Source organism: Heptranchias perlo, unplaced genomic scaffold (genome assembly GCF_035084215.1).
Source record: "Heptranchias perlo isolate sHepPer1 unplaced genomic scaffold, sHepPer1.hap1 HAP1_SCAFFOLD_1767, whole genome shotgun sequence".
Classification (NCBI taxonomy): domain Eukaryota; kingdom Metazoa; phylum Chordata; class Chondrichthyes; order Hexanchiformes; family Hexanchidae; genus Heptranchias; species Heptranchias perlo.
In genome coordinates this window covers 1-15,660 of record NW_027139041.1, presented here as the reverse complement: position 1 = coordinate 15,660, position 15,660 = coordinate 1, and the positions used below count along the sequence as shown (strand labels likewise).

The 15,660-nt window shown below is 51.6% G+C and overlaps 1 long non-coding RNA gene across 1 annotated transcript; it reads left to right on the top strand.

Annotated features, from left to right (window-relative positions):
* Positions 1-2,239: 2,239 nt before the first annotated feature.
* On the top strand, positions 2,240-10,675 carry LOC137309685 (uncharacterized). Its single transcript, XR_010959942.1, has 3 exons — positions 2,240-2,256; positions 2,867-2,938; positions 10,661-10,675. It is a non-coding gene; the product is annotated as an uncharacterized lncRNA (long non-coding RNA).
* The last annotated feature ends 4,985 nt before the right edge of the window (positions 10,676-15,660 follow it).

Below are 15,660 nucleotides of genomic sequence, written 5' to 3'. Positions count from 1 at the left end.
TCCCCCACCATCAACATCCTGGAGGTCACCATTGACCAGAAACTTAACTGGACCAGCCATATAAATACTGTGGCTACGAGAGCAGGTCAGAGGCTGGGTATTCTGCGGCGAGTGACTCACCTACTGACTCCCCAAAGCCTTTCCACCATCTGCAAGGCACAAGTCAGGAGTGTGATGGAATACTCTCCACTTGCTTGGATGAGTGCAGCTCCAACAACACTCAAGAAGCTCGACACCATCCGAGATAAAGCAGCCTGCTTGATTGGCACCCCATCCACCACCCTAAACATTCACTCCCTTCACCACTGGCGCACAGTGGCTGCAGTGTGTACCATCCACAGGATGCACTGCAGCAACTCGCCAAGGCTTCTTCGACAGCACCTCCCAAACCCACGACCTCTACCACCTAGAAGGACAAGAGCAGCAGGCGCATGGGAACAACACCACCTGCACGTTCCCCTCCAAGTCACACACCATCCCGACTTGGAAATATATCGCCGTTCCTTCATCGTCGCTGGGTCAAAATCCTGGAACTCCCTTCCTAACAGCACTGTGGGAGAACAGTCACCACACGGACTGCAGCGGTTCAAGAAGGCGGCTCACCACCACCTTCTCGAGGGCAATTAGGGATGGGCAATAAATGCCGGCCTCGCCAGTGACCCCCACATCCCATGAACGAATAAAAAAAGTGGAGTTGAGGTCGATCAGCCATGATCTGATTGAATGGCGGAGGAGGCTCCTGTTCTTATGAAACACACGGACAGAAACAGATACACGCAGGCGCAGAGAGACGGTTCAAACTCTGCCCGGATCTCCCGCCCTTCTCCAGGCCCCGCCCACCCACCCCATTGGCTCCGCCTCGGCCCCGCCCACCCTCATGGCCACGCCCCCTGGGCCCTGATCGCTGTGATTCGCTAATCCGGTCCCGCGCGGCGGGCGGGATGTGCACAACGTTCCTGCTCCTCAGCGGCCTCGCGCTCCTCCTCCGCCGGCGCTTCGGCAACAGGGTGGAGCCCGGGTAAGGATCGGACCCCCACCCCCACCCCGGGACCCCCACCCCCACCCCGGGACCCCCACCCCGGGACCCCCACCCCCCGACCCCCACCCCCACCCCGGGACCCCGACCCCCACCCCGGGACCAACAGGGTGGAGCCCGGGTAAGGATCGGACCCCCACCCCCACCCCGGGACCCCCACCCCGGGACCCCCACCCCCCGACCCCCACCCCCCCTCACCCCCACCCCGGGACCCCGACCCCCACCCCGGGACCAACAGGGTGGAGCCCGGGTAAGGATCGGACCCTCACCCCCCCACCCCGGGACCCCGACCCCGGGACCCCCACCCCCCCTCACCCCGACCCCGGGACCAACAGGGTGGAGCCCGGGTAAGGATCGGACCCCCACCCCCCCACCCCGGGACCCCGACCCCCACCCCGGGACCCCCACCCCGGGACCCCCACCCCGGGACCCCCACCCCCCCTCACCCCGACCCCGGGACCAACAGGGTGGAGCCCGGGTAAGGATCGGACCCTCACCCTCACCCCCCGGACCCTCACACCCCCACCCCGGGACCCCCGGACCCCCACCCCCTCCCCCCGACCAACAGGGTGGAGCCCGGGTAAGGATCGGACCCCCACCCCCCCACCCCGGGACCCCGACCCCCACCCCACCCCGGGACCCCCGACCCCCACCCCCTCCCCGACAACCCCTCCCCCCTCACCCCGACCCCGGGACCAACAGGGTGGAGCCCGGGTAAGGATCGGACCCTCACCCCCGACCCGACCCCCCGGACCCCCCTCACCCCGACCCCGGGACCCCCTCACCCCGACCCCGGGACCCCCCGACCCCCACCCCCTCCCTGGGACCCCCCGACCCCCACCCCCTCCCCGGGACCCCCTCCCCGACACCCCCTCCCCTTCACCCCGACCCCGGGACCAACAGGGTGGAGCCCGGGTAAGGATCGGACCCTCACCCCCGACCCGACCCCCCGGACCCCCCGACCCCAACCCCGACCCCGGGACCCCCTCACGCCGACCCCGGGACCCCCTCACGCCGACCCCGGGACCCCCTCACGCCGACCCCGGGACCCCCTCACGCCGACCCCGGGACCCCCTCACGCCGACCCCGGGACCCCCTCACGCCGACCCCGGGACCCCCCCACCCCCACCCCGGGACCCCCTCCCCCCCGACTCCGGGACCCCCTCACCCCCACCCCCGCTCCCTCACCCCGACCCCCGGAACAACAGGGTGGAGCCCGGGTAAGGATCGGACCCTCACCCCCGACCGGACCCCCCCGACCCCCACCCCCACCCCGGGACCCCCTCACCCCCACCCCGGGACCCCCTCACCCCGACCCCGGGACCCCCTCACCCTCCCCTATCCCGGGACCCCCCTCACCCTCCCCGATCCCGGGACCCCCTCACCCCGACCCCCTCACCCCGACCCCCTCACCCCGACCCCCTCCTCCCGCTCCCTCACCCCACCACCCCCCGGGTAAGGCCGGGACCCCCCTCCCCCGACCCCGGGACCCCCTCCCCGACCCCCACCCACCACCCCCCGACCCCCTCACCCCCCGACCCCCTCACCCCCGGGATCCCGGACCCCCACCTCCACCCCCCGGCCCCCGGACCAACAGTGTGGAGCTCGGGTAAGGATCGGACCCTCACCCCCGACCGGACCCCGCTCCCTCCCCGGACCCCGCTCCCCCCCCCCCTCCCCCCCCCCTCCCCCCCCCGGACCCCCCGACCTCTCCCCGGACCCCCCGACCTCTCCCCGGACACGGACCCCCGACCCCCGCCCCTTGTCTGGCTCTCTGTCTGGGTCTGGCTGAAGTTCATGTTGCTGACTGCCGACTGCTTCTCTTTACAGATTCGCGGATGAAGTTGATGTCCGAGCGATGAGCGATGGGCAGAAATGTGAGGCAGATTCCTCACCGGGCAGGTAACCGGAGACCAAGACTTCCCCTCGTCTGTGTAATTGAAATATAAACCTGCCTTCACTTGAAGGAATTTTGTTTTTAATTGTAAAAAGTATTTGACATAACAGCTTATAAAAGAAATGAGAAATAAAGTTGTCACTTTAACGATTAACGTAGAATTCAGTGGTTATACGGTTATATAATTTCAAAAATTCAGGGATAGAATTTGTGGTTGTGTCCCAGCTCCTGATATCTGTCGCCCCAGACTGTGGGGTCTCGGTCCACAGTGGGACCTGCTCCTGGACAGTCATCCGGAACGCTAGGAGGAATAATGACAGAAAAGCCTTGGCTCACTGCCCAGTGTAGAAACATGATAAAAGTGGGTGAAAGATGCCCTAATGTCTCCATTACTACACCGGCCTCTGCTGTACACTTAAAACTGGAAAATAACACAACTCGGGGACTGAGAACTCTCAAACTCCCCCTGTCAATATCTACCCAAATCGTCCACGCAACATCTTAACAACAGAACAACTCCCAGTTCTGTGATGTATGAAACTAATGGACAATATCAGTGTTTAACCTGAAGTAGGACGTAGCAGAATCTGCTACTCAAAATTTTGTGGCTGGTATCAAAGACTTGTCTATGGAGACAGAAGACAATGGGTATGGTTCTTAATGATTATTTTGCGTCTGTCTCCGCAAAAGAGGGGGACGAGGCAGAGATTGTAGTTGAGGAGGAGGAGTGTGAAATATTGGATTGGATCAACATAGAGAAAATATTAAGGGCATTAGCATCCTTGAAAGTAGGTAAATTGCCAGGCCTGGATGAAATGCATCCCAGACTGTTAAGAGAAGCAAAGGAGGAAATAACGGAGGCTCTGACCATCATTTTCTAATCCTTTCTGGCTACAGGTGTGGTACTGGAGGATTGGAGGACTGCTAACATATTGTACCGTTGTTTAAAAAGGGAGACAGGGATAGACCGAGTAATTGCAGGCCAGTCAGTCTAACCTCAGTGGTGGGCAAGTTATTGGAAAAAATTCTGAGGGACAGCATTAATTGTCATTTAGAAAGGCACAGATTAATCAAGGACAGTCAGCATGGATTTGTTAAGGGAAGGTCGTGTCTGACTAACTTGATTTAATTTTTTGAGGAGATAACAAGGAGGGTCGATGAGGGGAGTGCCTTTGATGTAATCTACATGGATTTTAGCAAAGCTTTTGACAAGGTTCCACATGGCAGACTGGTCAGAAAAGTAAAAGCCCATGGGATCCAAGGGAAAGTTGCAAATTGAATCCAGAATTAGCTCAGCGGCAGGAAGCAAAGGGTAATGGTCAACGGGTGTTTTTGTGACTGGAAGGCTGTTTCCAGTGGGGTGCCGCAGGGCTCAGTACAAGGTCCCTTGCTTTTTGTGGTATATATTAATGATTTGGACTTAAATGTAGGGGGCATGATTAAAAAGTTTGCAGATGATACAAAAATTGGCCGTGTGGTTGATAGTGAGGAAGAAAGCCGTAGACTGCAGGAATATATCAATGGACTGGTCAGGTGGGCAGAAAAGTGGCAAATGGAATTCAATCCAGAGAAATGTGAGGTAATGCATTTGGGGAGGGCAAACAAGGCAAGGGAATACACAATAAATGGGAGTATACTGAGAGGTGTAGAGGATCAGAGGAATCTTGGAGTGCATGTTCGCACATCTCTGAAGGTAGCAGGACAGGGCGATAAGGTGGTTTAGAAGGCATTTGGGATACTTTCCTTTATTAGCCGAGGCATAGAATATAAGAGCAGGGAGGTTATGCTGGAACTGTATAAAACACTCGTTAGGCCACAGCTTGAATACTGTGTACAGTTCTGGTCACCACATTACAGGAAAGATGTGATTGTATTTGAGAGGGTGCAGAGGAGATTTACAAGGATGTTGCCAGGACTGGAGAATTTTAGCTATGGGGAAAGATTGGATAGGCTGGGGTTGTTTTCTTTGGAACAGAGGAGGCTGAGGGGGGATTTACATCTATCGAAAATAGGAGCAAGAGTAGGCCATTCGGCCCTTCGGGCCTGCTCCGCCATTCAAAATGATCATGGCTGATCGTCTAACTCAGTACCCTGTTCCCACTTTTTCCCCATATCCCTTGATCCCTTTAGCATTAAGAAATATATCTACCTCCTTCTTGAATTCATCTAATTACTTGGCCTCCACTGCCTTCTGTGGTAGAGAATTCCACAGGTTCACCACCCTCTGAGTGAAGAAATTTCTCCTCATCTCGGTTCTAAATGGCATACCCCGTATCCTGAGACTGTGACCCCTGGTTCTGGACTCCCCAGCCATCAGGAATATCCTCCCTGCATCGAGTGTGTCTAGTCCTGTTAGAATTTTATATGTTTCGATGAGATCACCTCTCATTCTTCTAAACTCTAGTGAATATAGGCCTAGTCGACCCAATCTCTCCTCATACGTCAGTCCTGCCATCCCAGGAATCAGTCTGGTAAACGTTTGTTGCACTCCCTCCATGGCAAGGACATCCTTCCTCAGATAAGGAGACCAAAACTGCACACAATACTCCAGATGTGGTCTCACCAAGGCCCTGTGCAACTGCAGTAAGACATCCCTGCTCCTGTACTCAAATCCTCTTGCAATGAATGCCAACATACCATTTGCCTTCCTAACTGCTTGCTGCACCTGAATGCTCACTTTCAGCGACTGTTGTACAAGGACACCCAGGTCTCGTTGCACCTCCCCTTTTCCCAATCTATCACCATTCAGATAATCTGTCTTTCTGTTTTTACAACCAAAGTGGATAACCTCACATTTATCCACGTTCAACTGCATCTGCCATGTTCTTCCCCACTCACCCAACTTGTCTAAATCACATTGGAGCCTCTTTGCATCCTCCTCACAGCTCACATTCCACCCAGCTTTGTGTCGTCTGCAAACTTGTGAATAACTGGGGCCCAAGCACTGATCCCTGCAGTACCCCACTAGTCACTGCCTGCCATCCGGAAAAAGACCCGTTTATTCCTACTCTCTGTTTCCTGTCTGTCAACCAATTCTCAATCCATGCCAGTATATTCCCCCTAATCCCATGTGCTTTAATTTTGCACACTAACCTCTTGTGTGGGACCTTATCAAAAGCCTTCTGAAAATCCAAGTACACCACATCCACTGGTTCTCCCCTATCTATTCTACTAGTTACATCCTCAAAAAACTCCAGTAGACTTGTTAAGCATGATTTCCCTTTAATAAACCCATGCTGACTTTGTCCAATCCCGTTAATGCTTTCCAAGTGTTCTGTTATCACATCCTTTATAATAGACTTTAGCATTTTCCCCACTACTGATGTTAGGCTAACTGGTCTGTAATTCCCTGTTTTTTTCTCCCTCCTTTTTTAAATAGTGGGGTTACATTTGCCACCCTCCAATCTGTAGGAACTGTTCCCGAGTCAGACGACAGAAGACAGAGGGTGGTTGTAGAGGGTTGTTTTTCAAACTGGATGCCTGTGTCCAGCGGTGTGCCTCAGGGATCGGTGCTGGGTCCGCTGTTATTTGTTATTTATATTAATGATTTGGATGAGAATTTAGGAGGCATGGTTAGTAAGTTTGCAGATGACACCAAGATTGGTGGCATTGTGGACAGTGAAGAAGGTTATCTAGGATTGCAACGGGATCTTGATAAATTGGGCCAGTGGGCCGATGAATGGCAGATGGAGTTTAATTTAGATAAATGTGAGGTGATGCATTTTGGTAGATCGAATCGGGACAGGACCTACTCCGTTAATGGTAGGGCGTTGGGGAGAGTTATAGAACAAAGAGATCTGGGAGTACAGATTCATAGCTCCTTGAAAGTGGAGTCACAGGTGGATAGGGTGGTGAAGAAGGCATTCGGCATGCTTGGTTTCATTGGTCAGAACATTGAATGCAGGAGTTGGGATGTCTTGTTGAAGTTGTACAGGGCATTGGTGAGGCCACACTTGGAGTACTGTGTACAGTTCTGGTCACCCTATTATAGAAAGGATATTATTAAACTAGAAAGAGTGCAGAAAAGATTTACTAGGATGCTACCGGGACTTGATGGTTTGACTTACAGGGAGAGGTTAGACAGACTGGGACTTTTTTCCCTGGAGAGTAGGAGGTTAAGGGGTGATCTTATAGAAGTCTATAAAATAATGAGGGGCATAGATAAGGTAGATAGTCAAAATCTTTTCCCAAAGGTAGGGGAGTCTATAACGAAGGGGCATAGATTTAAGGTGAGAGGGGAGAGATACAAAAGGGTCCAGAGGGGCAATTTTTTCACTCAAAGGGTGGTGAGTGTCTGGAACGAGCTGCCAGAGGCAGTAGTAGAGGCGGGTACAATTTTGTCTTTTAAAAAGCATTTGGACAGTTACATGGGTAAGATGGGTATCGAGGGATATGGGCCAAGTGCAGGCAATTGGGACTAGCTTAGTGGTATAAACTGGGCGACATGGACATGTTGGGCCGAAGGGCCTGTTTCCATGTTGTAACTTCTATGATTCTATGATAATTTGGAAGATGATCACCAATGCATCCACTATTTCCAGGGCCACTTCCTTTAGTACTCTGGGATGTAAATTATCAGGCCCTGGGGACTTGTCAGCCTTTAGCCACATTAATTTCCCTAGCACTTTTTTTTTACTAATACTGGTTTCCTTCAGATCCTCCCTCGCACTAGACCCTTGGTTCCCTAACATTTCCGGGAGGTTATTTGTGTCCTCATTTATGAAGACAGAACCAAAGTATGTGTTTAATTGTTCTGCCATTTCTTTGTTCCCCATTTCTGACTGTAAGGGACCTACATTTGTCTTCACTAATCTTTTTCTCTTGACATTTTTATAGAAGCTTTTACAGTCAGTTTTTATGTTCCCTGCTAGTTTACTCTCATACTCTATTTTCCCCCTCTTAATCAATCTCTTTGTCCTCCTTTGCTGAATTCTAAACTGCTCCCAATCCTCAGGCTTGCTGCTTTTTCTGGCAATTTTATATGTCTCCTCTTTAGATCCAGTACTATTCTTAATTTCTTTTGTAAGCCACAGTTGAGCCACCGTTCCTGTTTTATTTTTGAGCCAGACAGGAATGAATAATTGTTGTAATTCCTGCACTCATTCTTTAAATATTAGCCATTGCCTATCCACCGTCATCCCTTTTAGTAAAGTTCCCCAATCTGTCCTAGCCAACTTGCACTTCATACTTTCGTAATTTCCTTCATTTAGATTCAGGACCCTAGTTTCGGATTCAACTACTTCACTCTCCATCTTAATGAGGAATTCTATCATGTTATGGTCGCTCTTCCCTAAGGGACCCCGCACAACAAGATTGTTAATTAATCCTTTCTCATTGCACAATACCCAGTCTAGGATCGCCTGTTCTTTAGTTGGTTCCTCAACGCATTGGTCTAGAAATCCATCACGTACACACTCCAGGAATTCCTCCCCCACAGTATTGCTCATTTGGTTTGACCAACCTATATGTAAATTAAAGTCACCCACGATTATAGTTGTTCCCTTCTTGCATGCGTCTCTAATTTCCTGTTTAATGCCCTCCCCTACATCTCCACTACTGTTTGGGGGCCTATAGACAACCCCCACCAACGTTTTCTGCCCCATGGTGTTTCTTAGCTCCACCCATACAGATTCCACATCGTGATTTTCCGAGCCAATATCCTTCCTCACTATTGCATTGATTTCCTCCTTTACTAACAATGCTACCCCACCTCCTTTCCCTTTTTGCCTGTCCTTCCTAAATATTGAATACCCCTGGATGTTCAGTTCCCATCCTTAGTCACCCTGCAGCCATATCTCCGTAATCGCAACTATATCATAACCGTTAATATCTATCTGCGCGGTTAATTCATCTACCTTATTGCGAATGCTCCGCGCATTAAGACACAATGCCTTTAGACTTGTCTTTTTAAGATTGCTAGTCGTCTTAGTTTTATTTTGCACTATGGCCCTATTTGTTTTTTGCCTTTGTTTTCTCTGCTTTCCACTATTGCTTCTTCCCTTTCTGTCTTTTGTTTCGATCCTTGTTTCCCCCTCCTCTGTCTCCCTGCTCAGGTTCCCTCTCCCTGCTCAGGTTCCCATCCCCCTGCCATTCTAGTTTAAACCTTCCCCAACAGCACTAGCAAACACCCCCGCGAGGACATTGGTCCCGGTCCTGCTCGGGTGTAACCCGTCCCGCTTGTACAGGTCCCACCTTCCCCAGAACCGGTCCCAATGTCCCAGGAATCTAAATCCCTCCCTCCTACACCTAATTGAGTTGTATAAAATTATGACTGGACTCGATAGGCTGGATAGGGATGACCTATTTCCCTTAGCAGAGGGGTCAGTGACCAGGGGGCATAGATTTAAAGTAATCGGTAAAAGGATTAGAGGGGAGCTGAGAAGAAATTCTTTCACCCAGAGGGTGGTGGGGGTCTGGAACTCACTGCTTGAAAGAGTGGTAGAGGCAGAAACCCTCATTGCGTTTAAAAACGTACCTGGATATGCACCTGAAGTGTCGCAACCTACAAGGCCACAGACTTAAGAGCTGGAAAGTGGGATTAGGCTGGATAGCTCTTTTTTGGACAGCACAGACATTATGGGCCGAGTGGCCTCCTTCTGTGCTGTAAATTTCTATGATTCTAAAACTTCACTCAGCTGGTTGTACGAGTTATGGGCGGGTTATCAGCCTCAGTTACAGGCAGATGGGTATTACACGTTGGTGATGGTAATTATGGGTGAGGAAGGCCATTCGATTCGTCCTTCTAGCGATCTCCTGATCTCCCCCCTCCTCATTGGTTCTTCAATGGCTTGGGAGTTTTACCTACATTATGTTTCTTGTCATTTTATTCTACATTTGACCTCTCTTGTTGTGAAAAAGAATTTCCTGAATACTGTCTCAAATTAGGAAGTATATTTAATTATTTAGAAGACCAAAATAAGCTGAAAAAGGATTTCAATGTAGGAATGGGCTAAAAAGTGGCAAATGAAATTAACTGTCAGTAAGTGTCAGATGACCTTGTGAGTTGGGTTGGAATTTGGTTGAGAGGCAGGAGACAGAGTGGGGATAAAGGGCACTCTGATTGGCAGGATGTGACAAGTGGTGGTCTGAGGCATCAACGTTTCACCAATTTTATTAATGACTTGGGAGAAGGAATAGAGAATCCAGGTTTGCAGATGACACTAAGTTAGGAGGGACAGGAAGTTGTGTGGCTGGGAGCAGGAAGTTGCAAAGGAACATGGACAGATTAAGTGATTGGTTAAAACTGGCAAATGGAGTTCAGTGTGGCGAAGTGTGAGGTCGTCCATTTTGGACCCAAGAAAGATAAATTGGAATATTTACTAAATGGCGAGAGATTAGGAGCTGTCGAGGAACAAAAAGATTTGGGAGTCCATGTCATTGGCATGACCCCCTCTTCTCTTCCCCCTCCCCCCCCCCCCTTATCATTTCCACCCTTCTCTCCCCCCCGCCCCCCCAGACACCACAGGATACCCAGCTCACTTGCTGAATATTTTCAGTGCTTTTAGTTTTTCTAGTCGGTTCAAAATGAAGTGTTGGATAATGGGGAAGAATAAATAAATCTGTTTCCGAACAAGGCTGAGGGCTTTCCAATTAAAAATGGCTTTTGTCCATTCAAAAAGCCATCACTGCGTATTGTTCCACACTGCAACCCCACACTGCCCGGCTGCTTCTATCTGGTTTTTGAGCTTTATGCTGAGTGTTTTACTTTGTTTTCTCTTCTTTTGCAGAGGATTGAAAAGATAGTTTTATTCTTCCAGAATGGGCTTACTAGAGCTGAACTTTGGAGAGGAGGAAAGGTAAGTCACTCAGTACTCGTGGTTTAACACTTACTGCACTCGTAGGTTCAGCCCTGTACCTGGAGCCTGGGCCTAGGGCAGAGCCCCCTCGCTGTCGCCTCCCAAATCCGTGCCCACCTTTTCTGCAACTCCACATTTGAATCCCTCCAATCAGGTTTCTGCCCCTGCCACAGTACTGAAACGGCCCTTATGAAAGTCACAAATGATATGCTGTGTGACTGTGACTGTGGTAAACTATCCCTCCTCATCCTTCTCCACCTGTCTGCAGCCTTTGACACGGTTGACCACACCATCCTCCTCCAACGTCTCTCCTCCATCGTCTAGCGGGGAGGGACTGCCCTCGCCTGGTTCCATTCTTATCTATCCAGTCGTAGCCAGAGAATCTCCTGCAATGGCTTCTCTTCCCACTTCCGCACTGTTACCTCTGGAGTCCCCCAAGGATCTATCCGTGGCCCCCTCCTATTTCTCATCTACACGCTGCCCTTCGGCGACATCATCCGAAAACACACATCAGGTTCCACATGTACGCAGCTCTACCTCACCACCACCTCTCTCAACCCCTCCACTACCTCTCTCGTTTGTCACACTGCTTGTCCGACATCCAATACTGAATGAGTAGAAATTTCCTCCGATTAAATATTGGGAAGACCGAAGCCATTGTCTTTGGTCCCCGCCACAAACTCCGTTCCCCATCCACCAACTCCATCCCTCTCCCTGGCCATTGTCTGAGAATGAACCAGACCGTTCACAACCTTGCGTCCTATTTGACCCTGAGAGGAGCTTCCAACCACATATCCGCTCCATCACCAAGATCACCTACTTCCATCTCTGTAATATCGCCCGTCTCCGCCCCTGCCTCAGCTCATCTGCTGCTGAAACCCTCATCCATGCCTTTGTTACCTCCAGACTCAACTTTTTTTTATTATTTGTTCGTGGGATGTGGGCGTCGCTGGCGAGGCCAGTATTTATTGCCCATCCCTAATTGCCCTTGAGAAAGTGGTGGTGAGCCGCCGCCTTGAACTGCTGCAGTCCATGTGGTGAAGGTTCTCCCACAGTGCTGCTAGGAAGGGAGTTCCAGGATTTTGACCCAGCGACGATGAAGGAACGGTGATATATTTCCAAGTCGGGATGGTGTGTGACTTGGAGGGGAACGTGCAGGTGGTGTTGTTCCCATGTGCCTGCTGCCCTTGTCGTTCTAGGTGGTAGAGGTCGCGGGTTTGGGATGTGCTGTCGAAGAAGCCTTGGCAAGTTGCTGCAACTCAACTATTCCAATGCTCTTCTGGCCGGCCTCCCATCTTCCACCCCTCCATAAACTTGAGCTCATACAAAGCTCTGCTGCCCGTATCCTAACTCGCACTATGTCCGTTCATCCATCACCCCTGTGCTTGCTGACCTACATTGGCCCCCGGTCCTGGAATGCCTCAATTTTAAAATTCTCATCCTTGTTTTCAAATCCCTCCATGGCCTCGCCCCTCCCTATCTCTGTAAACTCTACCAGCCCTACAACCCTCCGAGATCTCTGCGCTTCTCTGATTCTGGCCTTTTATGCATTCCCGATTTTATTCGTTCCACCATTGGCGGCCGTGCCTTCAGCTGCTTGGGCCCTAATCTATGGAATTCCCTCCCTAAACCCCCCTCTCCTCCTTAAAACCTACATCTTTGACCAAGCTTTTGGTCACCTGTCCTAATATCTCCTTATGTAGCTTGGTGTCAAATTTTGTCTGATAATTGCTCCTGTAAAGCACCCTGGGACATTTTACTACGTTAAAGGTGCTATATAAATGTAAGTTGTTGTTGTGTTGATGGAAACGGACGCAGGACGTTGGTCATTGACAGAACTGAAAAGAACATTTGCAAGTTCAACTGATTTGTTTAAAGTCTCTGGAAACGCAGGTGGGTGTTGGGGTTCAGGTCGCTGAAAACCCTGATGTTAGTGATGAATAGGATCAGCTCCAAGAAAATTCCTGGTCAGTAAACCAACTGGTTTTAAATTTTAGTCTGAATACTTTGTCATTAAAACAGTTACTGAGATCAAGTCATTAGGAAACTTGTTGGTCGAATTATTGTCCAGACTCGGCGAGTGGGACTGACGGGCATTTCCCCTGATCTCAGGCCCAGCTCGGGGTCTCATCTTTGCTGAAGGAAGCGCCTGTTGGGCAAGTGAGTAAATATTGTTGTGTTATGTTTTATAAAGCGAGATATACAGTGTTCCAATCCTGTACACGAGGGTCAGGCGGTCAGGCGGTCAGGCGGTCAGGCAGGCAGGCAGGCAGGCAGGCAGGCAGGCAGGCAGGCAGTCAGTCAGTCACCACAGAATTGGTCACTAGTTTGGAAAAGGAAAATGTGGTGTGTGATAGAGAGACACACAGACCCCGTGGATGATGAATTAGCTGAAATAAAATTGCTAAATATCAATTGGAGTTGTACCTTTTGATAGTTGGCATAGAGGATATTTCTATAGTTCTGTGAAAGGGAAGATTATGCTAGGATATGGGGTAATAGGATTACAACAAATGGCTCCAGTTGAAGAGCCATCATCAACACAGCACGATGGGCTGAATGGCCGCCTGCTGTGCTTTGATTGTATGATTCTCCAGAGAGAGGGGACAGGGTAACGTTAGCAGAGACCAGCCACTGACCTGAACCTCACTCAACACCAACCAATCAGAGAAGGAAATAAACAGTGAAATGGGGGAGGTTAGTTTGGCCTGTGATTTTAACAAATGTTAACACAACACCCACAAAAATTCCAATCGCTGAGATATTGTTTATGCTGCAGAGCACGTCTCTGGATTACCACTCGTACCCTCTCACAGACCCACTGCATGGCAGCTTCTCCCTACCTCCCAAGGCAAGTCACTTCCTGCTAGAACAAGGATTAAGTAAAAGTGCTTCGGTAGAACAGTACAGCTCTGCTACTCCACAGGAATAACCAACAATCACTGAGGGAACATGGGAGAGAACTCTGCAGTAGAGCAAGGCAAAAGCCCAATGGATGAAGAATCCCATCATCAACATCTTTCTTGCCGTCTCTCTCTCTCTGCCTGGGAAGTGAATTTATCTGCAGTTTATTTCCCAGAACATTGTAAAATAACAATGTGCATTAAATGCTTGGCTTCCACTCACTGCATTTGCCTTTTATTTTGTGTATCTGTGATCCTCGGGGTGAAGTTTGCCCAATGCTATGGGCTGTGTTCAGACAACATTCTTCAAATTCAAGTGCACCTCAATCACCTTTACCTCTCCCCAAAGCCCCTCCAACTGACATTGATCAATGAGTATTGATTGAGCTGAATTTAGTTAAGACCCCCTTTAGTTATGATCTTAGGTTGGGATTGGATCAGCTGATTGGAGAATATTCCACCCATTGGGTGTGGAGTGTGATCAGCACCAGGGACATAGTTGGCGAATGCTGGTTGCTGTACCATCCCCCTTTCTATCTCTTTCTGGCAAGCTATCCAATGTTTACGGTTTCTCAGCATTAAGTATTGGGTTAGACGTTGCTAGTTAGTTATCGAGGAAGGAAGGAGGTGCTCGCAATATAACTGAGGTCACCCAGCCGTGCTCTGGGGTTCAGTTCGTTCTGTCTGTTACATCTGAAAATGTTAAAAAACAGACCTGCCACTAATTGATCACTTTTGAAACTGCCCTCTGCAGCAATGGTCAAATATCAGGTTTAACCCTTTTTTATCTTTTTCTGTAGAAACATTAGAAACTGGAGTTGTGCTCAAGGATTGGAAAGTAGCTGATGCAACAGAAATCTTTAAACGGGCATAGAGACAACCCAGGAATTATAGGCCAGTGAGCCAGACATTTGTTCTGGGTAAAGTATTAGAAGGAACCCTTAGAGAGGGGAGCGTGAAAGATCCAGAGAACGATGGGACAGAAAGGGGGAGTTGGCTTGGATTTATGGAAGAGAGGTCTTGTCGAACAAATTTACTGAAGTTCCTTAAAGAAACGACAGGTGTTGAAAACTCAAGTGCTGTGGGTGTGCAATAGTGGGCCGGAACCCGGGGCTGAGCTACGGGCAGGGCCGGAACCCGGGGCTGAGCTACGGGCAGGGCCGGAACCCGGGGCTGAGCTACGGGCAGGGCCGGAACCCGGGGCTGAGCTACGGGCAGGGCCGGAACCCGGGGCTGAGCTACGGGCAGGGCCGGAACCCGGGGCTGAGCTACGGGCAGGGCCGGAACCCGGGGCTGAGCTACGGGCAGGGCCGGAACCCGGGGCTGAGCTACGGGCAGGGCCGGAACCCGGGGCTGAGCTACGGGCAGGGCCGGAACCCGGGGCTGAGCTACGGGCAGGGCCGGAACCCGGGGCTGAGCTACGGGCAGGGCCGGAACCCGGGGCTGAGCTACGGGCAGGGCCGGAACCCGGGGCTGAGCTACGGGCAGGGCCGGAACCCGGGGCTGAGCTACGGGCAGGGCCGGAACCCGGGGCTGAGCTACGGGCAGGGCCGGAACCCGGGGCTGAGCTACGGGCAGGGCCGGAACCCGGGGCTGAGCTACGGGCAGGGCCGGAACCCGGGGCTGAGCTACGGGCAGGGCCGGAACCCGGGGCTGAGCTACGGGCAGGGCCGGAACCCGGGGCTGAGCTACGGGCAGGGCCGGAACCCAAACCACTCGTGGGAGATGAAAATATTCTAACCAGACGAGAAGGCTAGGTGTGACTGGAACTGCATCGACCTGTCAAGGAGTTAGTAACCGGGTGTTACTGAGGGGAGCAGCAGTGGCGGAGGGGAGGTATGGTGGGGGGGGGCCTGCCTGTGGGATTGTGGTGGGGAGGGGGGGTGTGGAGGGGGGGAGCCTGCCGGGGGTGGGGGAAGAGAGGGGGGGGGGAGGGAAAGAGTGGGGTGGGGAGGTGGGGAGGAAGCATGCAGCTCACATGGTGGGGGGGTGTGGAGTGGGGGTGGAGCGGGTGCGTGTGGAGTGGGA